General features: G+C 50.8%; 1 protein-coding gene across 1 annotated transcript in view; it reads right to left on the bottom strand.

The window, feature by feature from the left end:
• ANKDD1A (ankyrin repeat and death domain containing 1A) overlaps nucleotides 1–13,190 on the bottom strand; it is an 80,783-nt gene extending 67,593 nt beyond the window's left edge. The window contains 2 exon segments of the mRNA XM_060151848.1: nucleotides 3,927–3,989; nucleotides 13,154–13,190. The gene's annotated coding sequence lies outside the window, so the exon portion shown is untranslated.
• Between the last annotated feature and the right edge of the window lie 2,523 nt (nucleotides 13,191–15,713).

Below are 15,713 nucleotides of genomic sequence, written 5' to 3'. Positions count from 1 at the left end.
GTTGGAAACCTAGGCTAGACCCTGTGGCTGTATGGGGGAGGGGAGAGGGAGGATGTTTCCAGTGGGGAAGGGCTAGTGGCAGCCAGTCTCCCACACTCATCAGCAACTTCCTCTCCACTCCCATCCCCACCCTGACCTGCTCCCTCCCGGTTCCCACATCCTCAACCAGAAGAGAAACAAATTAGTTCCTCTGTAGAAAAGAGCAGGAGTCCCTGCCCCTTCCACGCACCCCATCTGCAGTGGGGGAGGGTAAGTGGAGGAGAGGCCAGGTTCACAGTCAAAGCTGGCCCCCCACATTTTACAGATGAGAAAACACACAGTGAGACAGTGGCGGTGCCAGGATTGCACCCAGCTTCCCACATGCCTTTCCACATCATCAGGCTGCCCCTCAATGAAGGAGTGTACCTAACAAATTCTCATTTCCACTGAGGGTGGAACGCAAGAACAGGAGCTGACATGGTAGCATGGGTACTTAGGATAGATGCCAGGAAGCACTTCCCCAGGGATTCTCCAGGACAGGTGCCAAAAGAACACTCACCTCCTCCCAGCATGCCTTTAGAGTATAGGATTCCCTGGAATGCAGTAGCTCCTCATGGTTAGGAAGAGGGCTGGAGAGACCAGGCTTCCTGCCTAAGTTATCCTGCAGGGAAGGGGGCAAGATTCCAGGAGGAGGAGGAAAGCTACCATGGCTGGGCTCCATGCTCAGTACTCACACCTGTGCCCATTTTACAGCTGAGGAAACTGAAGCCCAGAAAGGTTAAGTGACTTTCCCAAGCTCACACAACTAGGACCTATGTGGTATGACCCCAAAATCTTTCTTTGTCTTTCCACTAACAAGTTCCCACACACAGATCACAAGGTGAATTTAAAAACACCATCCATAAAGTGAGTTTAGATGATATGTGGGTGAACTGTTTTTGTTTTTTTTTAACAATATATTGATCCCAGGATTCCCTGGCAGTCCAGTGGTTAAGAGTGTGTGCTTTCACTGCCGAGGGCGTGGGTTCAATCCCTGGTCGGGAACTAAGATCCTGCAAACCATGTGGTGTGGCCAAATTAAAAAAACAAAAACAAAATGAAACAAAACCAATGTATTGATCGAAATATAAATCAGGAAAAAATAAATCAGCTGTCATACTCGTGAATTCACAGACATTATTGCTTGGGACTAGGCTACGTTTTGAAAGTTGAGAAATATTAAATGGATAATAGTTTAGGTAGCAAAACTCTGGAAAGTGTTGCATGAATGGCTGAAGCTTTAGAAACAATCCTTGAAATCTCTTGGTTGGAGGCAGTGAATACGGGCCTCTATTGGCAAACAACAGGGTGACTCCTGAGTGTGTGCTCCACTCCCACCCTGTCCACCTGTCCGTCCTGGCCATGCAGCTCAGGCTCTGGTGTGTGTGAGGGGGGCAGTTCATCCTAGGTCATGCAGGCCCTGGGGGAGGTGAGACAGAGGAGAGCAGGCTGAGCTGCTGCGGAGGGAGGTGGGCGGGAGGAAGGGGAGCCTGTGGAGGCTCAGAAGAGTGAGATGCAGCCCCTGGGCGCTAGTGTCAACTCAGGGGAGCTCTCCACTCAGCCTGCCCTGTGTGGGTGCCCCCTTCCTCTCTCGGTTTTAGCTCATTTTGGGTCCTGGTTCCTACTCGCCTATGTCCCTACCAGTTTCAGCTTTGCTCATTTTCTTTATTATTTTTTAATAATTTTTCTTTTTTTTAATTAAATTTTTTTATTTTTGGCTGTGTTGGGTCTTCATTGCAGCATGCGGGATCTTTCATTGCGGCATGCAGGCTTCTCTCTAGTTGTGGCATGCAGGTTCTCTCTCTCTCTCATTGAGGCACGCAGGCTCAGTAGTTGCAGCACACGGGCTTAGTTGCCTCGCCGCATGTGGGATCTTAGTTGCCTGACCAGGGATCGAACCCGCATCCCCTGCATTGGAAGGCGGATTCTTTACCACTGGACCACAGTGGTATGACCCTTTGCTCATTTTCTGAGAAGCCATCCAGGCAGGAGGGAGACTCTGCGCCTCCCCAAGGAGGCAGCTCCACTCCTGGGCCCTTCCTCATGGGTCTCCAGGCCTGGCCTAGAAGCCAGTTCCAAGCAGCTGAGCATCAGGCCTGGCCCCTCGCCAGCTGCCTGGACCCAGGGGACTGAGGGAGGATGCAGAGCCCGGCAAGGGCCTGGCTGGCTGACCCGGCAGTCTGGGGTCAGCTCCACAGGGGCTGGCCATCAAGGAGGTTGAGTGAGCTCACTCCAACGCCTGACACAGAGGAACCTCTGGGCAGCATCTTCCCTACTGTGTCAGTAGGAAGCCCCATGGTGGCGGTGGGGGAGGGACTCCATCTTCTTTCGACCTCCTCACCGCACTAGCCCCCAGGTGGGCCCAGCCTGCCTTAATGACTCACAGCCTATTCACCCACCTAGGATTTGAATCCTGAATGATCAAGATCATATTCATCAAGAAACAGTTTTCAGGTGTTTTCCCCAGAGCTCTGGGCCCAGTGCTCTTGACACAGGATTTTATGGAACCTTCACAACACTGGGGTTGATCCTGTTATTATCTCCACTTAATAGGTGATAAACTGAGTCTCAGAGAAGTGAAATCATCTTGCCCAAGGTCAGACATAGGTCAGGGAAGAGCCAGGATTCGATGTGATTCTGAACCTGTGCTGTTTCCCCCATCCCTGTGAAGGGAGAGCTCACCATTAGAGAAGAAGGTGGTTCCTTCCACCTAACTCCATGCCCAATTTCAGTACCAAGCGCATTGAGAATAGCCGTCCTTGAAGCTTTAGCCGCCTATACCTTACTGTGAGTGAGTGGATGATCATTGTGACCGTGTACCATAAATGTTTTCTCACTTAGCATCTTATTTAGTCCATGCCCAAAAGAGCAGATATCATTATGCCTATTTTACAGCTGAGGAACACAAGACTCAGGGAAGTGTGGTGACGGGTTCTGCAATGCCCTGGCCACCAGCCCCTCTGTTGGGTGGGTCACTCCATCCACCCCACAGCCCTTCTCTCTCAGGACCTGTCTCCCAGAGCACATTTTGTTAAGAGGAAGGGGAGCCAGCGTGAGGAACCAGGACCCCAGAGAGAGAGGGCAATGAGGGAGAGAAGTGGGCAGCAAGGAGAAAACAGAGACTATCTGGACGATCTCCGGTCATCCTGATTTTGGCTGTCCTTGGTGGGCTTCTAGGGCTGCTTGCAGGAATGTAAGGGCCGCCCTTCATGAAAGCAAGACAGCTGTTCTGTGTCCTCTCCCCGACAGCCCGCCACCGCCATCCTCTTTTCTAGCCATGAGACCTCCATTCTTAACCATTCCTCTTAGGACATTGCCTAATTACAGTGAGTATGAGAGAAACATGCGGACGACTCAAGGTTGTTTTTCAGTTACGTTAAACAATGTCAGTGCCTGTTTGGGGGAAAGATTTCGCTGCTAATAGGCTGTTAGAAGTGTTCACCTGGAGAGCTGTGGGTTGCTCACCGTCCGGTGATGGCAGGGAGTTGAATTTCACTCGAGTAAGTAAAATAAACAGATCAGCATTCAACTTTCATATATAACTGGAAAATAGTTTTTTAAAAATCAGGATCCTCTCAAACTACTGCAGGGCAGGCCTAGATCAGGGGCTCGTACCCTTGTGTGTTTGTGCCATAACTTCCTTTGTCATATGGTGAAGCCTGTGGATCCCATCTCAGAATGATGTTCTTAAATGCATAAAATAACTAACATAGGGCTACGAAGGAAACCAACTATATGAACATGTAGTGATCAAACATGAAAAATTTTTTTTTGATGTAGATGGTGCTTCCTAATTAATGCATGAAATATCAAGATCTAGCAATAGGTCTAACAACTACTGTAGTTTTAAAACAGTGATGAATGTAAACCATATTTCGAAATATCTGAAAAAGGTAATTTGAAAATACCTGTAATTCTGTCAGTGACACCATCATGGGTCCTGCTAATACTGCTGTGGTTTGTTGCAACATCTTTGAAGAGGAAAAAAAAAAAATTCAGGTAGAGGTCAATGAAAATAAAGATGTATTTTTTTTTCTCTTCCCGATTTTCAGACTCCTGAATTCTATCCTTTGATCTCTAGGGATCCCACAGACCCCAGATTAAGAACTCCTGGTCTAGTTCTATCTTTTATAGCACATATGTGTAATTGTATCAAATGCAGTTTTCAAAACCTGATTAATTTTACAAATAAATAAAGTGCCTGACAGGTAGGTCTCCATAAATGAGAATCTGTGCCCAGGGCCTGGAGCTCCTGCTAAGGTTACTCCATTCGTTCTTCTAGGGAAAACAGAGCCTCTGTTTGCTCACCCACAAAGTGGAGCTCCCAGAGCTACATCAAGACGTTGTGCCCCAGATGCCCGCAGACTGCCTGGCACTGAGCCAGGCCTTCCTCCACCAGAGGGGCCTTTGTGCCCCTCCTCACACTGATGCCACTTGGCAGGAGAAGAATTGCGTTGGGTCTGGGAAAATTTTGACTGGCCCTCGACCCTGGGAGGAGGGTGGCTTCACAACCAGCCCTGGGGAGCCCCAGCCTCCGAGGCACCCTGAGGCTCCCTCACCCAGGGCCTCAAGCTGCCTGCATCCCGGAATTCCCCGGAAGCCCTTAGGCACCTGCTTCCCCTCTTGACTCATCTGCGGTCACATGAGGAACACAGTCACAAGCGAGTGTGACCAGGTCATTGCTGACAGGCTCACGAGACACTTGGCCGGGAATCAGGCAGCAGACAGTGGCGGCGGAGCTGGAAGGTTCTCAGAGCCCAGAGGGCAGATGGAGGCCTACAGCAGAGGCTGACTCCAGGCCGACAGGCTCTGACTCCCTAGAGTTCGTGCCCCACTCCTCCTTTTCAGCCTCCCCCCATGGCCAGGCCACCCTTCCCCGTGCCAGAAATGTCAATGCCCTGGGGATCATGCTCTTCCTTCTAGCCAAGGTCTGACATCCAACTGCCCCTTCTCCAGAAACTTTTCCCTTCATCCCTTCCACTTTCCTATCAAAACCCACCTGTTCTGTGTCCCGTCACCCTCTGCTCTAAGGCAACTAACTTCCAGTTACCTGAGGTACGAGGAATTTGGAGTTAAAGACCTTCATTCAACTCCTGGCTCTGGCTAGCTATGAAGTCCTCTGCCTCTCTGAACCTTGTTCAATGTCCTCATCTATTACATGATGTGTTTAAATCGCTGCCCTACCTTTCATACCTGTTATGAGGACCAAGAACATTTTTAGATGTGAAATCACTTCATAAACTGTAAAGCATTTTCAGAGCTGTAATATGGGACTCATCATGGCTGACAAGCTGTCTGATGTGTTTCAGTTATCAGGGTCCTTCTGGAGGAATGACGGTGGTGGTGTTTCAGGAGGGGTGAAGATCCATTTAGCTAGAGGGCCCTGCCACATTGTCCCACCCCATCCCCTAAATCATACCCCAAGCAAGACATGCTCTTTTAGGCAGAGTCTGGTCTTGGATCTGAGTGGGAGTTTGAAAACTCTGAAGAAATAAACCCCCCCTACACCCAACCCAGGAAATTGACCAAGTAGGTGCTGGGGGCGATAAAGATTTGCTTCTGCTTTAGATGTGATTCATCCAGTTTGTCTCAATCATTGTCAAGCCCAGAGGGAGACGGCAGGATGGAGCATCTGTTTCTGAGGAGGGAAGCTGGAGAGGTGCTGCACCTCAGGAGCTGAGGAGTGCATCTGTTGGCTTGGGGGCCTGGAGGGTGACCTGCTGGGAATCATGCAGGGTTTAGCAGCAGAAGGCCTGAATTCCAGACCCTGCTCTGCCATGCCGAAACTGTGTGTCCGTGGGCAGGTCACTGGCCATCTCTGAGCTTACACACACTGTGAGTAAAAGGGCTGCGATAACCCCCAACTCAGCAGGGTCTTCCTAGGATTCATGTGTTCACTGCGTGAGACACAGAAATGCCTGCAGTTGGGTCGCAGGGTGACGTGCCACCCACCCTGCCATCCAGGGTGCCAGCCCCCATGCTGCCACCCAGCACGGCACTTGTCCAGGCCTCATACGTGTTGATCTCCTCATTGGGCTGATTCCTGCAAGAGAGAACAGTGCTTCTCGTCTTATACTCACAATGCCGGGCACCTGTAAGCAGGGTCCAAAGCCCAGGAAGGCCCCTTACCTCCCTGTGAGACTATAATCACATGTCTACAATTGTATTGTTTCCAGCTATTTCATTTAGCTTTCCGCTCTGGGATCGCAGAAAACCTCAGCGCCAGCTGGCATTTCCCCAGCGTCTGGGAGATTTTCATCAATGCCCTCTCTTCCTTCTTTGGGGCTAGACTGTCTTGTTGAAATCCCAGCTTTGACACTTACTAGCTATAACCTTGGGCAAGTCACTTAACCACTCTGTGCCTCGGTTTCCTCATTTGGGAATAACAATTCAAACTACTGCTGGGTACATGTATAGTCAGCTTAACAGGAAAATGTCAAATTTTTTTCTTTTCTTTTCTTTCTTTTTCTTTTTTTTTTTTTTTGGCCATGCCTTGCGGCATGTGGGATCTTAGTTCCCTGACCAGGGATCAAACCCTGCAGTGGAAGTACGGAGTCTTAACCACTGGACGGCCTGCAGTGGAAGTACGGAGTCTTAACCACTGGACGGCCAGGGAGGTCCCTCAAATTGTTTTCTAAAGTGGTTCTGCCAATGTAGATTCCCAATAGCTGTGTTTAAGAGATCTCATTGGGCTTCCCTGGTGGCGCAGTGGTTGAGAGTCCGCCTGCCGATGCCGGGGACATGGGTTTGTGCCCCGGTCCGGGAAGATCCCACATGCCGCGGAGCGGCTGGGCCCGTGAGCCATGGCTGCTGAGCCTGCGGGTCCAGAGCCTGTGCTCCGCAGCGGGAGAGGCCACAACAGTGAGAGGCCCGCGTACCGCAGGAAAAAAAAAAAAAAAAAAGAGATCTCATTGTCTATATCCTCTTCTACCTTTGTATTGTCAAACTTTGGCCAGCCAAATGGATGTAAATGGAATTCATTACGGGGTTTGTTTGCATTTCCCTAAATGCTAATGAGGTTGAGTACCTCTTCATGCTTACTAGTCACACATATTCATATCTTTTGTTCATTTTTCTGTTGTATTGTTTATCTTTTTGTTAACTGATTTGTAGGAGTTCTGTTTTTTTCTATATATTCTTAATACTAATCCTTTGTTGGTTGTATAAAATAATTATCTTCTCCCCCTCTGTAGCCTTGTCTTTCATTTTATTCAAGGTGTCTTTTGATGAGCAGAAGTTCTTAATTTTAATGAAGTAGCACATCAGAAAGATATTCACCAAATTTTTTTCTAAAGGTTTTGATGTTTAACTTTTAAGTTCTTGATCCATCTAGAGCTGATTTTTGGTGTATGGTGTGAGGTGGGGTTTTTATCTTTTCCATGGGGATGATTAAATTTTCTAGCTGCATTTGTGGACCAGTTCTGCAGCCAACTTTCCTTCCCCACGCCGCCCCGCCCCCCGCCCAACCCCAGAGCCAATCTTAACAGATCTTGAGGGGACAGGAAGGGAGGGCCCAGATGAAGTCTTAGTGACACAGAATTCCCTCCTAACAAGGACTTCCGGAAGGGGGGGTCACATCCAAGGAGGCCAGAGACAAAAGAAGCCACATGGCAGCTTTGCCCAAGCAGCCCCTGCCTGCATCTGAGCTCAGCATTAACTATTTTATTAAAGATGTAACACACAGGGCTTCCCTGGTGGCGCAGTGGTTAAGAACCCGCCTGCCAATGCAGGGGACACAGGTTCGAGCCATGGCCCGGGAAGATCCCACGTGCTGCAGAGCAACTAAGCCCGTGTGCCACAACTACTGAGACCGAGCTCTAGAGCCCGTGTGCCACAACTACTGAGTCTGCATGCCACAACTACTGAAGCCCGTGTGCCTAGAGCCCGTGCTCCGCAACAAGAGAAGCCACCGCAGTGAGAAGCCCACACACCGCAATGAAGAGTAGCCCCCACTCGTCACAACTAGAGAAAGCCCGCGCGCAGCAACAAAACCCAAAAATAAATTAATTTAAAAAAAAAGATGTAACACACAGATATGGCAAATAATGATAATAATAATCCAAATAGTGCTCAAAATATCAAATGAAGTTAAATTTTCCCACCGCCAGAATTCCTGCCCAGAGGTAATCACTTCAGCAGTGGCTTAGTAATGATTTTTAACTCTCATGAATTCTCTCCTCGACTGCAAATAATATGCCTGGTGCCTCTATTTCTTGATTTATCAACTCTAGAATAACTCTAGTTATTCTCTGCTGGAAAAGTTAGTTTCCTTACATCTACCCCATCTCTCCTCCCTTCTCACCCCATTCTCAATATTTGTTTGTTTGTTTTTTGGAGGGGGGACCCAGATCTGAACCGGGGACCTCTTGATCCACAGTGATTTTTTTTTTAATGAATGCTAAATGTTATGTCAACTCCTGCAGTTGCTGCCACAGCTGTATTTCAGGAAGCCCAGCCCACTGAGCTCCCGCCCCCACCCCACCCCACCCCCACCCCTGGCAGGAGGACGTCAGACAGGACACTTCCCATCACCCTGCTTCCTGATTCCAGGCATCAGAGCTGCGCTGGACAGAAGGAAAACAGCCTTTCGGTGTCTGGGGCTCTTCCCAACAATGGTGCAAATGAAAGGACTGGGCCTGTTTCCTGAGTGGGGGTGGAGAGCCCTGGAGAGGGCGGGAGGAGAATGCTGCAGTGAATCCAGGCCGGTTGATACCCTGCCGCAGGCTCCCTGTGCGACCTTGGGCAAGTCCCTTCCCTGTCTCTCCATCTGCAAAATGCAGGTTACTGAGATCCCTCCCACCACGGACTTTCTGTGTGATAAGATCACAGTGGTGGCTCTGAGGAGACCTTCTGATAAAGGGTAGAAAAGGCTCCTGAGAGACAGTATACTACTAATACAAAGACAAGAAGAACAGCTGCTGTTTCCTCAGTACCTCCCATGGGCCAGGCACTGTCCAGTTCACTTGCCTGACCTTAGGTAATGCTTATAACACTCGGGGGGCATTATTCTCCTCATTTAACAGATGAAGAAACTGAGATCAGTGAGGTTAGGCAACTTGTCAGAGGTCACAGGGCGGGAAGGTCTGTGCCACCAATCCAATCCATCACCTAGCCCTGTTGAAGAACTTGGATATTTGGAAGTGCTGAAAATCTCCAGGGTCCCTCTGGGTCTCCAGAAACAGGTTGGGAGGCCAGAGTTATCCCTTCCTGAGCTTGCAGATAGCCTGCCTCCCAGACCCACTGTGGAGACTGACCCTGGCCCAGGTCCAACAGGTGATTCTGAGGTCAGTTTCTTTCAGGAGGCCTTTGCATAGCCAGAGAAGAGTGGGGGGCTGTTTGGCCTGGGGAGACCTTTGCTCACCCACAGCAGGGACCCCAGGCAGTTCAGAATGGCCTGGGGGCTATCTCTCTCTCTAGCCCTCCCCAGGGGTAGAGCTGTTCACACACTCCCCACCCACAGGCAGGCACACTCTTGGCCACATCGTGTCCTGGGGACTCTGAGGACCCACAGGCCTAAGCCCAGCACGACCTGGCACTGGCCGCAGTTGGGCAGGCCTGCTTCCCTTCAGACCCAAGGCCACAGGCCGGGAAGGAAATGAAGGTGGGAGGAGCCCAGAAACGCTGACTTTGTTGGAAAGCTGCCTGGGAGGGAGGAAGCACAGAAAGGCCCGGCCCGGGGCTGTGGGCAAAACCAGCAAAGCCGCCCTGGCGTCTCTGTAGATTCAGGGCCACAAGGGCCTCTCCTGGGCCACCCAGCCCTGGCTTGTGGCTAGGAGACTGGGGGAAGAGGCCTGATGATGTCGCACTGTAAATGAGGGACTGAGCCCAAGCCTGGCCCTGGCTGCCCAGACTATGGGGCTTTTTCCCTCACCAGCAGCCAGGGGCGGGGGATGGCAGCTGGTGGGCAAAGAAACACCTATAGCTTAAACAAGCCCCTTCCCTGAGAGTCCAGCCTGGGAATCTGCACTTCTGAGCCCAACATCAAGAAACGAATAAGACAAAGATACACAAATGAAACAAACAAACAAAGGCCCTTTGCTTTTGTAAGAGGGCAGAAGCCCCTCCAAGCTGAGGCAAATCTGACAAAACCCTTGAGCCTAGATCTGAGCTCCTGAACCCCCCTGACATGTGGCCTACGGGGGACAGGTGTCTTGCCGGCCCACAAGTGACTTGACCACTCGCTCTGCACTCACTTTCCTGGTTGTGGCAATGGGACTATAAATTGTCTGCCGAGGTCAGGGTTTCTCAACCTCAGCACGACTGACATTTTGGGCCAGATATTGTGGATGGCTGTCCTGTGCCTTGTAGTATGTTTAGCAGCATCCCCGGTCTCCCCTGCTGGAAACCCCTCCCAGTTGTGACAAACAAAAATATCTCCAGCCTCTGCCAAATGTCCCCTGGAGGACTACATGGTCCCCAGTTAAGAACCACTGCTCTAGATCCATTCTTCCCTTCTTTGGTAATAAGACTTTTGATTTTCAGCTGACACGTAGCCACCAGGGTCAAAGACCAAGGTGCAAGACCACCCTTGCAGTTATGTGTGGCCATGTGACCAAGATCTGGCCAAGGAGAGGTAGGCAGAAGTGCAACTTCCAGGAAGTGTCTTTAAAGGGAAGGTGTGTGTCCTTATGACCTCTTGTCCATTCCCACTGGGTAGAATACAAGTATGATAACCAGAGCTGGGCCACTCATGGGTCATGAAGTTGTTGGCAAGTGCTAAGATGGCAGAACACATGGTGAGAGAGAAGGAGGCTGGGTCCTGGGTGACCACGGAGCTGTTGTGGTAGAGATGGGCTCTACCGCCGGACTTCTCACATGGGAGGACTGAACTTGAGTCACTGCTATCTTGTCTATCTTCCCCAGAGCCGATTTTAGCCTCTGATGAACTCTCCTGACGCCATGGCCTCTTGTCAGTCACAGTCAAATCTCATCCTGAGTAACACATGAGATATAACTCTGCTATCCTTGCAGCTTCAATCACCCACCGTCTACATGTCTGTGACCTTCAGATTTGCCCCAGCCCAGTTCTGGTAGTTCACTGCACTACTCCGCACAGCTGCTGTTCTCTCCCCAACCTGCCCCTCCCCGGATACTCCCCATCTCAGGAAAGGGCACCTCCATACCCCCAGCACCCCCGTGAGGCATCTCTGATTCGCCTCCCCCCACTCCATCTCTCACATCCACAAGACCCAAAATCCCCTATTCTGCTTCCTAAAAAGGATCTATTCCTCCACTCCACCTCCAATGTCAGTGTCCCAGCTCAGGCTCTCACCACTCCACAACTGGTCCATCACAACCACCTCCTGACTGGTCTCCCTGCCTCCAGTCCTCACCCTGCAGCCTGTCCCTGCCTTCTTTAAAACCCTCCCATGACTCCCTTTGGTCCAAATTTTCTGGGGAACATCATGATCCCCTGCCTTCTGCCACCTCATTTCCCATCCCCTCACCCTTCCCTCAGCACCTCCTACTACAGGATACTACACAGAATTTGCCCAGTTCCAGGAATATGCTGTGATTCTCTGTTTCTGCACATGCTGTTCCCTCTCTCAAATACTCTCCCCAGCTCCTGTTCGGTAACCTCTTACTCCTCCTTCAAGGCCCAGGCAAAGGTCACCTCCTCCATGAGGCCTTGCCTGATTCCCTCAGCAAAAGCAGCCTGTTGATCTCTCCTCTATGCTGCTGCAGAACTCGCCCCTCTAACTCGGGGCTGATCCCACTGTGTTTGCTGAGTCAGGATGTCTGTCTCATTTTGTCGTACTTGGAATCCACAGGACCTAATGTAATGTTGGCAAGGCGTGGGTGTCCGACACACAGTACTGTTACCCATTTACTAAGCCCTTACTCTGTGCCAGCCTCTGAGCTAGATGCTTTATCAAAATTACCTCATTTTATCCTCAAGATCACGCTGCTGGGAGAGATGAGACTGAGATTCAGAGAGGTTGAGCAGCTGCTTCAGGTCACACAGCTTGTGCACAGCCGTGTCAGAGACGGATTCTCCATCTGCTACACTTGATTCCCCCTTAGGATCTGGCCTTACCCCCACTGCCAACCCGAGGGTCTCCAAGGAAGCCCCAATCACCAGAGCTAACCAGACCTGGGTGTGGAAAAAGCCCTTTGTCCTTTTCTTCAACTAACAAGTTGGGATTTGTTGAAAAGGAACTTTAAATAGGAAACCAAGAAAAAGCACCCCCAAATAATTTTTTTTTTAACAAAACAGATGGGCAAGTTCAGGTCCTCCCTCAGAGCTGTTACTTCCTCCACTCTAAAACCAGCAGGAGGTACTCGATGCTCTCAGAGATCCTTATCAGCCCTGATATCCTGTGATTCCTCAATTAGTTTCTCAGATGGACCGGGGGCTGGTAGGTTTTGTTGGGCCACAGCTAAGGAAGGAGGAGGGTAGGGTCCTGTTGCAGGCTGCCTAGCCCCCACCCAGCTCTCCTCCGCTTTAGGACTTGACCTTAGAGGGAGAAGGGAGAAAGACACTTGCCCAAGGGCCTCCTCCTGCCTCCTCCCAACTCTCTCTCTCCCGCCCTGCCTGACCAGCTTGAGGGCTGGGCTGGGCTAGATAGGCCTACAGCTTGGAGTCCAGACTGCATGCTTCCTGCAGGGTCTGCAAGAGTCCTGTCCCCTCTCTTGGCCTGTTTACTCATCTTCCCTCCATGGGTCACCACCCACTCTGACGTCCCAGGCCCTGGCTTCTCCTCCCCACTCCTGCCAGTGGGACCCTCTGGAAAGCCCCACTCAGAGCCGACAGGAAGGGGAGAGGGGAGGCTCGTGGGCGAGTTCCTGTGGAGGCTCAGGCTCTCAGCCGTAGCCGTTGGAGCCTGTCGTTTCCCTTCCCCCGCCCACCCAGCCGGGAGGCCGAGAAGTTTCATCACTGCCGAGTTGTTGTCCTTATAAGGGAAGGGCCTCCCGAGCCTCTCCCTGGGGCCCTGGCTGGCTGGTGGAGAGCCAGGCCAGCCTCCGGGTGTCCTTCGGGAAAGGTGGGGATGCCCCAAGCCCCAAGTCAGCCCGAATTCCCCTGGGCTGAGTGTCCATCTGAAGTCAGAGACTCTCCAGAGAAGAAACAGGAAGCAGTCGAGTGTCAGCCCAGGTCAGGAACCCAGAGGGTCAAATCCCAGGTCCCAACACTAACCTGTGGCCTCCTAGGCACGTTGTTTAAGCCTCAGTTTCCTAAGCTGTCAAAGGAGTGAACAGAAATACCTCTTCCTCATGAGACCACTGGTGACAGCGAGAGACCAAAACAGGCCTGCCAAGTAGTAGGTGCTCTGTGAGGCCGGGTGGCTGGGGTTTACTAACCTCATCTTCTGTGAGGCAGACCATGGGCTAAGCGTTCCACAACAATCCTGTGAAGAAGGGAGAATTAGCCCATTTGACAGACAGGAAAAACTGAGGCACATTTTACCTAAGGTCACTCATTCATGGCTGGGGTTTGAATCTAGATATGTCTGCCTCCAAATCTAAAGTCATGTTTTTCTACTTACACCCTGCTGCTTCCCCCAGGAACTTTGTTCCTGTAAACACAATTATGACAACAGGGCAGAATTTCCACCATCGCCTCTCCACCCTCCACATCCCCCCACAGAGCCTCCTCGTAACGTCACAGAAACCTCCACTTGAGTGAGTTCGTGAGGTCTTTTCTGACAGTCCTGCCTCATGTCTGGGACATGAGAGTAGGGGTCAGGGAGGCTGGGAGGCAGGAACACAGGGCTTGGAAGGCATAAAATATGGTGGCTCCAGAAAGACACAGGGAGCTTCCGGGGTCCAGGCTCAGGTGGGGGCAGAGGGAGGGGCAATCTGGATGTCCCCTTCCCCACCAGAACCCCCGCTCTGTCCTGGGTCCCACCTGTGTTTTGCAAAACCCCACAGGACTTCAGGCCACTGAGATATCGGGGACGCGTATTCAAAAGAAAAAGGCTCCGTTTCTCTGCACAGGCCTCCAGCCCCTAGGGCCAGAAGGAAAGAAAGTTCTCACCACATCCTTCCTCAGTCTTGCGGCTGGCTGGCCACTGACACCTTCCCAGCAGCTGCTCCCTTCAAGGCGTCCCTCGGGAGGAGACTTTGTTCCTGGGCCAGGGTGGGAGTATGCCCCGGTCGATAAAGGGACTTCTCTCCCTTACTTTGGTTCCTCCTTAACGATAAGGTGAAATGGCCCACCTTCTGCAGGCCACCCACTTGGTATGGTGGACGCACGTCAGGTCAGTGGCAGGGGAATTCAGGAGGGATACGAAAGTCATAGAACAGTCAATAAGCCCGGGCCAGGTGCTTCCTGTTGTGTTGACCACCAGGCCTTTCCAGCAGCCCTCACAGATAAGGAAGGGAGCCGGCCTTTGGGGAGCACTGTGGTGCTTTCCCACGTGGGGAGCGGGTGGCACTGCAATCTCCCTCTTATGGGTGAGGAAACTGAGGCCCCGAGAGGCTGAGATTCACTGAAGTCCCTGGGTGGGACTTGACACCTTCCCAGCAGCTTGACTTGAGTGGAGCTCTGTCTACTGGCCCAGGGGTTTCCAAAGAACACTCAGCAAAGCCCTGGGGTCCTGCTGAGATGTATTAGGGGTGCCCCAGGCATAAGGTAGGGCCCAGGATCACCCCAACCAGGACCAGGCTCTGAGGTTAAAATGACAGCTGGAATCATTTTGAACCATCACAGGAAACACCTGTTCAGGCAAGACTCATCAATGGAGATTAGATCTAAGGGGAAATTTTGATGTGGTGCAACATATTTGCGCATGGTCTTTAATACAAAGTCTCCCAGATTGCTTATTAGTTACAGGAGAAAAATATGTAACCATACAACAGAAAAATCAGACACTTTGACTGGGTGATCCAAATAAGCATCACCAGTAAAAGTCGCATGGAGGCTATGTTTCCAGGTGTGATTCCCTGAGAAGGACCTAGTATTGCCTATGCAGTTCTCTGGCTGAGACTCTATAACCTTGATCTAATTATGAAGTAACCGCAGACCAACCCCAAATGAACAATATTCTATTAAAAAGCTGGGGAGGACTGTAGTCTTCAAAAATACCCACATCATGAAAGATAAAGGCTGTGGAAACATTTCAGATTAAAGGAGACTCGAAGAGACATGTATGTAATATTCAACCCTACACTGGAGGCAACATGTGATGAAACGATATTATTGGGTCTAACGACAAAATCAGAATATGAACAGTAAGTATTCTATCGGTGTTAAATTTACTGAAGTTGATAACTGCACTACGATTAATGAAGGAATATGCTTATTTTTAGGATAGACACACTGAAGTATTTAGGGGAAAGGGGCCATGATAACTAACCCTCCAAAGACTCAGAAAAAAAATTGTGTATATATTACAGAGAGAAGGCACTCGAAAGACAAGCCAACAGGTCAATCTGAGTAGAGTATATGCGTGTTCTCTGTACTATACTTACTCTCACAACTTTTCTCTGTGTTTGAAATTATTTCCAAATGAAGTTTTTAAAAACTGAAAAGCATTGTTCCCTATGACACTTGGCCTCCGGGCTGTAGAAACGTGTTGGGGGCAGGGGATGAGACTGGAGCACCTGGCCGAGTTTGGCGAAGGTGGAGCACTGAGGGAGGGCGAGGCCCCCAGCCTGGACTATGGGAAGTGGGCCCTCGAAGAGAGCTTGGAGGAAAGGTGATGCCCCGGTCAACCACCACCTACCCTCTGCTTCCATGAGGCCCTGGAGCTGGT

Source organism: Lagenorhynchus albirostris, chromosome 1, assembly GCF_949774975.1.
Source record: "Lagenorhynchus albirostris chromosome 1, mLagAlb1.1, whole genome shotgun sequence".
Classification (NCBI taxonomy): domain Eukaryota; kingdom Metazoa; phylum Chordata; class Mammalia; order Artiodactyla; family Delphinidae; genus Lagenorhynchus; species Lagenorhynchus albirostris.
Note: the sequence above shows the minus strand (reverse complement) of the source record. Positions and strands in the feature narration are given on the sequence as shown.